Raw genomic sequence first — 12,239 nt, forward strand, 5'->3', positions numbered from 1 at the left:
TTGCTCTAAACCAATAACTAATCGGTTAGAAATGAGGATCGCTCAGCTGTGATCAAATAAAAACTTCCTGATCGTCAAACATATGACTGAGGAGCGAGATTTCTTAGAATGAAGAGAGAGAGAGTACTAAGATGAATAGATTTAGAGAGATGATTTGTGTTTTAAGTAGTGAGACGGTTTGAAAAAAAATTATTTATATTAGTGAATTATTTTGTTATTATGGAAACCTATTCTATTCATGCCTACATCTATTATGTTTATTGATGCATTATGTTATGTTGTTTACAATAATTTGACTCCAAACATGTGACCAGTGGGTTTTGGTTCTAATCTTATAAAATATACTATAAAAGGATGAACTTTTAAGCATTAAGTTAGTAATAATAGATTTACATCCTTTCATAGTCAAAAGATGGCAAGTATAAACCGACAAAAAACAAATAACCCATTAAAAATTGTCCCCTTCATTAACATTAGCTTTCTAAGATGATCTTTTATTTAATATACCAATCCAAATTTTGTATCTATCTTCTTGTCCATTGATGAAAGAAATCACATTGAGACATCCTTTTAAAGTCAATCTCAGATACAACACCTGCGTACCCTGTAAAAAGTGCCTACCTCCCTGGCATCGAAGTGTGATATATACAGTCTAATAACCTAACACTCAGTAATCAAAATAAAAACTACAAACGGTATGTATTCTAGCCAAAATATGATTACCCTCCAAGTGATTCCAACCTCTTATGAAAGATAGTTCTATCATATGTTTGAGGTATGATAACGTTGGAAATTCTATCCAATCATAGATAATCTCTATGCATACACACACACATATACATATACACACACACATATATATATTAGGCAGCCTGATGATCTCACTCAAATGCAGATAACTGCCTAAGACAAGAGTTGTGTGCATCCCTCAGGCTCCCCATTATTTTACAGTTTAAGAGGGTAATTTAACGAATCTAACTTCTCCCATGATCGACCAATGAGTAACTTGTGTTTGATCCGAGAAAGCATTTTGGATGGCCTTGAGCTTATAGCCCAAGTTAAATCCAAAAAGGAAATAGTTTATTAGCTTTTTGCGGTGGCACTCAGCATTTGATAGAAGGAAGAAAGTTTTCCTCTGAAACATAGTGCATTAGAAGCAAAAAGAAAAAATGCAATGTTGCAGCCATGAAATAGTACTCGACCATCATCAGAATTCCGAACCAAACCACTAGCAATCAAATTAGAATAACTTCGCCAAAAGTAACGCACAACTAGACTCAGCTTCCAACAATGTCGCCGGTGTTTTCCCATGAAAACCATCACACGCACATCAAACCTTACATACTAAAGAATAAAAACGGGTTAGTTGCAAAGCCAACACCAACAACAACACATGCATGAACAAAAGAAAATCCGAGACACTTATTTTGAAAGATTCACAATTTCACATATTCCAATACACCCTCTCTTGAGCATGCAGAAGGTAGCAACCTCGGCAATCCGAAAAGCAAATCAAACGCAAACCTTAAACAGAGCAAACTGTTTTATCCATTAATACAATCGAAACCCTAACCTCAACCAACAAATTCACAAAATTTCAAACCAACCCCACAACAGATCTACAACCAACACAAACAAAAATCCCAAAAGAAACACAACCCCGAAAAGAAAAAACTTAACCCAACCCCCAAGCAAATATACAATAATAATAGAACCCCAGAAGTGAACAAACTAAAATCAAGTTGTAGAGAGACCTGGAATGACGGATTGATCAAAAGGGCATTAGAGAATAAGAAAATGGATGAAATCAAAGATGGAGAGCTAAAGGTTTTGGCTTTGGTGGGTTTTGTAACAAACAGTGATAAATGGAAAACAAAAATACAATGCGCGTCTGCAAGTTGATCAAGATATTCAAATTAAAGAGAGAGGAGAGCGTAGGTGAGGATGAAGAGAGAGAGAGAGACAGAAAGTTGTGGGAAAAATACAAAAGTTTAAGAAAAAGTATTATTAAGCATTTCATCAACTTCCTAAACAAATTGATATTATTAAGCATTTCATCAAAAGCATTCATGAAATTAATCAATTCCAAACGAAAATAGTAAGATACACTACATCATTCAACCAATTTCCATCATTTCAAACACTCAATACTTAATAACAATCATCTTTAACACAACCAAAAAATACATTAGTTATACACACCATTAATTAGCAATTCATACATCATAATTTAGTTATGATAAAGCATTAACTTCTTTTACCTTTCACCAAAGCTACTGAACTCTAATAAATGCTGAAATTTTTGCTTATGACTGAAGGAATTCTAAAAACACCTACAAATCACCAAATTGTGGTCGGAGTGAGTCCTTGGGACCACATATTGACAAAGAACCAAGAATAAAGTATAAATGACACATAGAGGTTACTAAGTGTAATCATAAACAGAGAGCAAAAAGGAAAAAGAGATAGAAACTTACTTGCTCTAAACCAATAACTAATCGGTTAGAAATGGGAATCACTCAGTTGTGATCAAATAGAAACTTCCTGATCGTCAAATAGATGACTGAAGAGCGAGATTTCTTAAAATGAAGAGATAGAGAACTAAGAGGAATAGTTTTAGAGAAATGATTTGTGTTTTAAGTAGTGAGACGGTTTTAAAAAAATTTATTTATATTAGCAAATTATTTTGTTATTATGGAAACCTATTCTATTCAAGCCTCCATTTATTATGTTTATTGATGCATTATGTTATGTTGTTTACAATAATTTGAATCATGACTAATGGGTTTTGCTTCTAATCTTATAAAATATACTATGAAAGGATGAACTTTTAAGCATTAAGTTAGTAATGATAGATTTTCATCCTTTCATATACGATTTTCAAAATTACAAATACAATTCATTAGTTAGGTAAATGGATCCAATTAATTATTGAATAAATTCAATTAATAAGGAGTTCTAAAAAGTGCAACTATATGAATAATAATATATCTAACAAAGTTCATAATATTAATATAAAAAAGTATTAAATTGATTATCAAATCTCATTAATGCAAGTAATAGTAAAAAATAGATTGCAAGAATAACAAAACATAAAATAAAATAAGAACAAATTAGACTCTCAAATTAATTAACACATGCATATAACTTATTACCTACACATAAAAACTTAATGTAATAATTGCACTCTCAAACGAACTATTTTACTTTCTTTTTACAGATAAATAAATAAGATAATGCCAAATTTGACATACATCACATGTATATGAAGTTTTTTTTTTATCTATATTATGCCGTCAATGAAATGTACATTTGATCTTTTACTACAAAAACATTACATATTATACAAAATCTCATTACCTTATTAAATTAGCATCCAAGTTACTGCAACAGATAATGAACTTTTTATTTTATAATTGTTAATTTTTAATTGGTTGAATAATTTATTAATATTATTATGACAAATACACTTATCTTTTTAAAGTGATATTTGTATAATGACAATTCTTTAATATTTATTATAAAAGCAATGTTTATATATATTTTCTTACTTAGATTATTACGCTGCATTAGACATGGATGCTAACATGATGAGTTTTTCTATATTATGTATTGTCTTTATTATAAAGGATCGAATATTCACTTGATTAACAGTATAATTATTTGATTTTAGATATAATATAAATTTTTATATGCAGTAGTGAAGATTGATAATCATCTGAAACATTATAATAATTTTTCTTGATATTTCATTCATTTATGGTATCGGTTGAAATATTTTTATTTATAAAATCCTATATATTAACTAGATATATTAAAATTTAATTACATAAAACATGTGACTAATGACTTTGTACTCAAAACTTTATAGAATATATTATGAAATGATAAAATTTTTAAGTTTTATATTAGTTATAATAGATTTTCATCCTTTCACAATAGAATTTCAAATACTACAAAGACAATATCCATTAATTACATATTTAGATTCAATTAATCTCAAAGTGAGTTTCAAAATTATACCGGTAACCTAATGACATAATATATTAATATGAAATAAGGTTTCTATATCATAATATACCTTTTTCTTATTCTTATTTTTTATTATTTTTTATTTTATTACTTTGATAATGTATGTTTTGATTTTTTATTTCAATTTCATAATTTCTTTCACTTTTAGTCAAAGAAAAGAAATTATGAAATTGAAATAACTGAGTTACAACTCCCTTTAAAAATATTATGCGGTATGATGAAATTAATTAAACCTTCATAGAATAAATATTAAGCTACTTGTGAATTTTCGAGCACAGTTTTATTCAATGTTTGTTAAATTATTCTTTTACCAGCAAATGTAAAAGTGTTTATAAACTTAACCTAACGTCATTCTTTTAACTATGTGAAAAGGAATAAAAACTGTTAGTTGTTAAAAAAATTTACTGATAACAGAGAAAAAAAGAATTAAAATAGAATTGTTTAAATTTTTTATCAATATGAAAAGGTATTCTATGACAACTTACAATTTCAGCATCTTAGGTTATGTTTATCTAGCCAAATACGATCACCTTTTATCATTATTTAATTATCTTTATTAAATGAGATCTGCAATTCAATTTTTCAAAACATAAAAATAAATATGAAATCATAATTTTGTATAATATAATAATATATTATGGTTATTCATTGTCTATAAATGAAAATAGAACAGAGAAATTAAAACAAAAAAATAAATTAAAAAGAAATCCAAAAAAGTAGTAGTCCCACTGTTATTGGGAAAACACTAATCAGTAAGTGATAATATTGTGGTTATTATCTATAAGTGACAATATAATCTATTAAATAGACTACAGTTTTGGGAGAATATTGAACCTATAAATAATAATAGACTATTATTATTGAAAAAATGGTAATCTATAAATAATAATGTTATTAAACTATGATTATGGCTAGAAATGTATTTTATAAATGATAATAATAAACTATGGATCAATTGGTACTTCAAAAAGCTTACTTTATACTATGGCCCGAAAGATTAAGATTTGATAATCTTCGAATAAACTTATGGCCCTTATTCTATTGGTGCAGGCATTAAATAAATGTAATTTGTGTGGGTTTATCAACACTAAGGATAGTAGATTAAAAAAAAGAGTTTATCCTGTAATGTCTTCACCTTCAGCAAAATAAAATAGAAAAAATATTGTATAATATTATTATAAATAAGGTATAATGTTGTTTTGTATTACAAATACTTTGAAATGAGAGTTATATGGATATCTAATTAATTTATTGATACAGTGTATTCAAACTTGCATTTACTTTCTTCGCCAGAGTGGTTTAAGATAGTTGTCACTTTCCATTAAAGTTTTACCTAAGGTTTTCTACCTTTCTAGAGTTTCTTTGGGTGGAAATAATGGTTGGAAGTTATTAGAACCGTGAGAGTTCTTCCTAAAAGTAAGGGAAGTTAGTGACTTTTTTTATGTTATTTTAATTCTTGATTTTAATTAGATTGTGTTGAATTTGGTTAAAAATAAAAATTTATCAGCCTATGAACTGAGATTTGAATGCTTTAAAGTAGTTAAAAGATGTTTGGTGTGATGATGAATGTGTTCGGATGTGTTGAATTTTGTGTTTGTGAAGTTAGTTATGTTAATTGAATTGGAAATAGTGAGAAGGAAAGGTTAGTCTTAGTTGTAGGTCATTTTGGTCTAAAATTGAAGGTTATAATAAAGTGAGTTTTAGACAAACTAGTCAAAGTGAAAAAATAATGTTTTAATCTCTATGGTATAATGAATTGAAACTTAATTGTGTTGTGATTTAGCAGAAAAAATGGTTTAGAAATGTATAGTATACAATTGGTGATGTTTTTGGATGTTTTTAGGTGTAAATTGAGGGTATTGAATAGTGAATTTTTTATGTGAATGTTTTGAGATAATTTGGAGTAGTTGGGTTGTCTTTGAGTCTTTTGTGACTTGTTCATACCCCTACGTTACTCAAATATAAGCTACAACTTGTGGAATTCAAATTTAGTATATGAAGTGAAGTTTTTGTTATTTTTGGATTAGAATCTTGTGGTAGAATAATTTAAAATGAGTTTAGGTGGGTTTATATACTTTTGGTTAAGTCCATTTTAGTTTAGAATTAATCTAGAACAATCTTAGTTTTTTTATACTTCTTCAAGTATGTTCAATATATGTGATTGTTTCAATGATTGAGTTATAATACTTATTGTGAAGTATGAATTGTTTTATGATATGCAATGGAAACAAAATTATGTATATGATTATGTATGATATATGATGATGAGTTTTGTATTTTTTTCTCTTATTAGTCTAGGGAGTTTTACCTTGACCAAAGATAATAATAGACTAACCTTTTGTATGGTAGAGTAAAACTAATTGGCAATGATTCCTAAAAAAGTAGAGGCTACCACAAGTGTAAGGCCCCCGAGATTTCACATCAATGTTTATATTTGAATAATTGAGTCTAGTGTCAACTATCTGTGTGTATTTATTTGATTTATTGTATTTAATCAAAGTATTCTAGTGAGCAAGCAAAATACTTGTAGCTGAGCAAGTGTAGTCGCTGAGTGAGCATAACTCATTATTTCCGTTTTGGCATACTGAGCTACCAGTATAGAACCTATTTTGATTCTTTCTTTCTTTGTTGTCTAATAACTTTGAGTTATGCTTTAACTTTGAGAATGATGTAGAAGTATTTATTGTATTATATGATGGTTTAGGTATGTATGATGCTTGATGTATGAATATATTGATGTATTATATGAATTGTTTTAATATCTAGCTTACCCTTTTTCTTGTGATTGTATTTGTATGTATCTTTGTTTTTTCTTTTTTGTTATGATCATTCAGTGGGTGTAAGCAGAGGGTGATGAGGTTTCCTGGAGCATACGCTAGATGGGGGAACTACTGATGTATAGTAGCATTAGTTAGTTACCTTGTACATAGTTTTGATTAGTTAATGTGTATATAAAATTCCTTTATCATTATTTTGGATGATTGTAACAACTTCATAGTTCCTATCTTTGTCGACTGTTCTTGTTCTTATTAAAAATACTCATGACTATTATATAGTTTTATACTATATTTTGGGATGTTAGACAAAGAACTTTTATCGTAGAAGTCATACATTTATTTATTAATATTTTTTGTTTGAATTATTATTAAATACTACATATTTATCCTTAGTACATATAAATATATAATATTGATATTTATCACTTTAAGTAAAAATAATTAGAATTTATTTTATTACATATTTTTTTAAAACTAATTATTTATTTCATTATAAAAAACTTTCAAATAGTAATTAATTTTATAGACAAAGAATAATTAATTAATTTAAATATTCATTTATAATCTATTAATTAATAGTCTTTAAAATAGTCACTATAATAAATAAAAAATTATAATTAATGAAAAATTTAGATACTAATTGTAGTCAAAAGCTTGATAATTAATGTTGTGATAAGATATAATTAGTTATTAATTATAATTTTTTATTTATAATAAAGACTATTACAAATTATTTATAATTTATAAATTAATATTTATGTTAGTTTATATTGTGATTAATTATTTTTTATCTCTAAAATTGATTGCTATTTAAACAGTTTTGGTATTATTTTACAAACACTAAAATTATTTTCATAGAGATTTAGATAATTAATTTATTAATAAAGATAAATAATCTCTTGAAGTTATCATATTATATATTTTAGTTAAGCTGATTATACTTTCTTTTCTATCATTACATATATCTTATTTTATGAATGAATATTCAATTTAGTGAAAAGTTTGTTTGACTAAATTAATAATTTTCTATTTAAAACTTTTAGAATTACAGACAGAAGTGAAGAGATAGTGGGTCTCGCCTATATAAAGGTAAAGTAAAACCCTAAAGTTTCATGCCTCATCATTTCCTCCGCTTCGCTTACGCCGTTTCCTTCTGTCTTTCCATTTCCTTCGCTGCTGTTGTATCGGTAAGTTTTGATAAATTAAATTTATATTAATATATTATATGTATGTTATTGGTATCTGTTTGAAAAACATCGATCTAGTTTATGTACTTCTATATTTTGAATATATTTTTACATCTTATTTATGTACTGATTTTCTTTTGTTTTTTGATTTAGTAGTAAACATATATTTATTTTTAACCATTTCTTTTAACATATGCATCTAACTACATTAATAAATCACTTCATTTATTCATCTCACAAGAGAAAAAAAGAAAGTAAAATAGTCTATTTATCTCAGAATTTAGAACTTAAAAATTTATACAATCTTATTCACAAATTATATTTTTCTATTGTTTAATCTTTTGTGATTTTGCTATCAGGTAAACAGAGATCCAACAAATGCATGCATCAAAAATCAATGGCGGCTGCTAATCAAATAAAGATCTTATCTTTCACAGCAAAAACATTACATAATCATCAGGTTAGCATATAAAACTTATATTTCTCTTTCAGATCTACCTTTCTTAAAACCTATGAAACATTGTGCACAGTCACATAAATAATATATTAAATTAAGTTAAATATATTTTTTGGTTTCTTAATTTTAAATACAAAATTATCTTTTTAAATTTTAAATTAATTTGGTTTCTCATTTTTAAAACATAAAAATGTAATTCTTCTAATCAAATTTTATTAATTTAAAATGTATTTATCAATTAACATTAAAATAATATATATTAAACAGTATAAATAACTCAAATATTATAAAAATAATTAAAAAAGTTAATATTTATTATATAGTATTTAATTATCGATAAACTCTATTAGTAATAATTAAATATTGTACAGACAAATTTTATTACTGTGTATTGAGAAATTTGATATGAAATAGATAAATATTGTGATTCGTAAACTTCAGGTAAAGATCAACTTGAGCAGATGTACTTTCAATCATATCTTATATGATTTAGATTTAAAGAAATTTTGAGTATATATTTTTGACACTTTTTTAATTATATCATAAAATAAAATTTTGACATTTTTCAGGATATTTTCTTTTATTGTTAGAAAAAAACTTAATAATATATGGTTTAACTTTCTTTTAATAGATGAAGAAATTTGGAGCCGGAACAAACAAACGGATATACAGCTAAAGTTTCCTTGCCTTTATATATATATATATATATATATATATATATATATATATATATTTTTTTTTTTTTTGATGAATACATTTACTTTGTAATTTGACACGTCATGAATGTATTAAAGAGACTACTGAATTTTATTCTAGCTTAGTCTCATTTTATATTTGTATGTTTCAATGTATCATTTTATATTTGTATGTTTCAATGGATTGATAAATTTTACATCCAGATATTAATTATAATGAAAATTGTGTTTGTTTAATTCTATCACGATAAACAATAAATTACTAATATTATTAACTTAGGAATACTATAAACATATGTTGAAAACTTAGGAATACGATAAACATATGTTGAAACTGAACAGAAAATACAATAGAAAATAAAGAAAAAATAAAAATAATTGAAAATATACTGGGTATGATTTTTTTTTTAATTTTTAGCTAATGCTAAATTAAATGGATAAAGAATAAGTTAAAAGTAGATTTTGTGATATTTTCTAATTTATAAATAATTTCTTCAAAGGTTGTTTTGCGTCAAACATTTGATATGAACTAACAGTTTAATGTTTTTCCATAATTCTTCAAGCGTGATACACACAGTGCTGAATTTTGTCTTCTTACTAACTACTTTAATTAATATTATTTGAGATGAAATATTTATTTTAACATTTTAATTTACACTTATGGTTATAGGGGATAACTGAAATCATATCTATAATATTGTTATTAATAAATTAATCAAATATAAAATATTAGATGTCATGTTGCAAATAAAAGATAAGTAAATTTAGTTTATATAAGATTCTGATCGAATCAAAATATAACATTACTTTTAAACACTTTAGGATGTAAAATAATAGGATGTAGGGCTTTAGTAACGTTATTTCCATTGAATTAATCTATTAGAAATAATAAATTTTATAAATTTCTCTTTCTTAAAAATGTTTAAGTACAAACTTTGATAGCAAATATATATAAAATAAAAGTAATAACGAAAATTAAATTTCAATTAACTAAAATTGTTAATGAGAGAGAATTAACGGAAGACTTTTCCGAAAATAAACTGAGTTAATTTTGAAGCAAATTCATATAATGAGGGTTATGCGGCCAACCTGTCCCATTGTTTTCCCACGTGTGTTTTTGGTTATTTTGTATATTTGTTTTTGTTGATAAAAAAGTTATATTATTGGCTGAGAACATATATGTGTATGAGTTGACCCTAATTCAAGTAATATTATATCATTATCTGCAATTAGTGATAATTGAGAGTAATAGTACGAAAGAGATGGTGGCTTCAACAAAATCGGAGGTATTATGAAAGAACAAAAGGTAAATTGACAAAGTTAACTTAATCCAATTCTTCTTTTAATAAATCCATGTAAGAACTCCACTTAACACTTATTTAAATTTGAAGAAATGGTTAGAAGTATAATACGACAGATGTTTATACTTAAATCACTGGTTTCTTTTACTTGAATCGTTCCTCAATTGCTTTTTTTTTTTGAAAATATGTAGAATAGTACGAGGTTAAGGAAAATATGTTTTTCATAATCTCTTTTATAATTAGGTTTACTTAGATAAATAGATCATAGTAAAATGAGATTTTGATCGGAGTAAACATTCACTTTGAAAATCATTATCTGGGAAAAAGTAATGCAAGGTTGAATAGATCAGCATCAAGCTTTGGAAACATCAAAGGTTTTATGAATAAAAGACAAATTGCATTGTCAGATTCAACCATCTTAGTTGAATGCATTTAAAATTGAGCCATAATCTCTCTTATCAGAATACATTGAACTGTGTGGCATATGGATATCCAATGAATTTACCTATACAACAACGTATTCAAACATTGATTTACTTTCCTCACCAAAGTTCCATTTCAAGATGCAAGGGCTTTAAAATGTTAAAAAGGCTAACATGAACACATTAATGCTTGAATTAGATAAATTGTGATATTACAGGTTTCAAATAGCTGCCTCAATGAAGTTTATTCAGAAACCTGAGAAATTTTCTGAAAATAAAAAGCTAACAAAAAAAACAGTGTATTTCTATTAAGTATTTTTTGTTTCCAATAAATCACTCGGCAATGGAATCCAGTCATGAATTTCTAACTCAGTATGAAGATGTTGTTCGGTATGAAGAATTCCAATTAACGTTTTGCCGTCGCCAAGCATGAGTTATGTCTTTATGCAGAAGGGTTAGAGGAGCATCACCTAAAAAAACAGTGCCACACAGTTACTTCCATGCACGAGCTTCTGAATATTTCATTTGTCATTTATGTGTAAAACGATAAAACTTCTTACCTCTCATGCGTGACATATTGTAATGTCTTTACTGTGAAAGATTAGTTGATTTGATCAGCAGCGTCATCCCTTGATTTCGATGCATTGAGACAACATACCTTATTATAGGAAATATTATTTCTGAATAGCATGTCTCTGCAACAGTTTTTAAATACGTTATCAATTGTACATCCAGATATTAATCATAATGAAAATTGTGTTTGTTTAACTCTATCACGATAAGCAACAAAATATTAATATTATTAACTTAGGAACACGATATAAACATATCTTGAAACTGAACAAAAAATACAATAGAAAATAAAGAAAAAACACATGAAATTCACAGTATCACTATATATTCAGAGAATCGTCTAGATGATTTCAAACTGCGCATGAGCTTCGTATTTCATTCTGACTGGATAAGGGTAACAGAAATAAAGTTGATAACAGATTTTGTAAGTCGAATAATTGAAGTGTAATCTGATATATAGAAATTAATGTATCGATGTAGGGAAGGGAATCCCATCAAGTGTTTGTGAAAATGAAAGAAAGAAACATTCACAAAAGCGAAAGAAGCATAAACTAAGAGCAAACCTCTGGGATTGAAAATGTTTACCTGTTAAAAGAAAATATGAATGAGGATGAAAATTCTAAGTGTTTTGACTGTGTTAGGTGAATATTGGATGTATTTATAACCACAGAAAAGTTTTGAAAATCACAGAGAAATAATTGCAATAAGCGAAGAAATATAGATTTTAAGATAATTAAAGTTATTTACAGCTGTTGTATCTCAGTCTCTACTTTGGCTTTTATGTATAAAACGTTA

The 12,239-nt window shown here is 26.3% G+C and overlaps 2 long non-coding RNA genes across 2 annotated transcripts; one reads left to right on the plus strand and one right to left on the minus strand.

The window, feature by feature from the left end:
* Nucleotides 1–7,903: 7,903 nt before the first annotated feature.
* LOC148202706 (uncharacterized) lies at nucleotides 7,904–9,197 on the plus strand. The gene is made up of 3 exons (XR_015784912.1): nucleotides 7,904–7,996; nucleotides 8,356–8,456; nucleotides 9,085–9,197. It is a non-coding gene; the product is annotated as an uncharacterized LOC148202706 (long non-coding RNA).
* Nucleotides 9,198–11,041: 1,844 nt separating this feature from the next.
* Nucleotides 11,042–12,037, minus strand: LOC148202707 (uncharacterized). Its single transcript, XR_015784761.1, has 2 exons — nucleotides 11,432–12,037; nucleotides 11,042–11,341 (listed from the first exon to the last, which is right to left on the minus strand). It is a non-coding gene; the product is annotated as an uncharacterized LOC148202707 (long non-coding RNA).
* Nucleotides 12,038–12,239: the final 202 nt, after the last annotated feature.

Source organism: Vigna umbellata, chromosome 3, assembly GCF_029865625.1.
Source record: "Vigna umbellata cultivar VRB3 chromosome 3, Vumbellata_1.0, whole genome shotgun sequence".
In the NCBI taxonomy this organism is placed as follows: Eukaryota; Viridiplantae; Streptophyta; class Magnoliopsida; order Fabales; family Fabaceae; genus Vigna; species Vigna umbellata.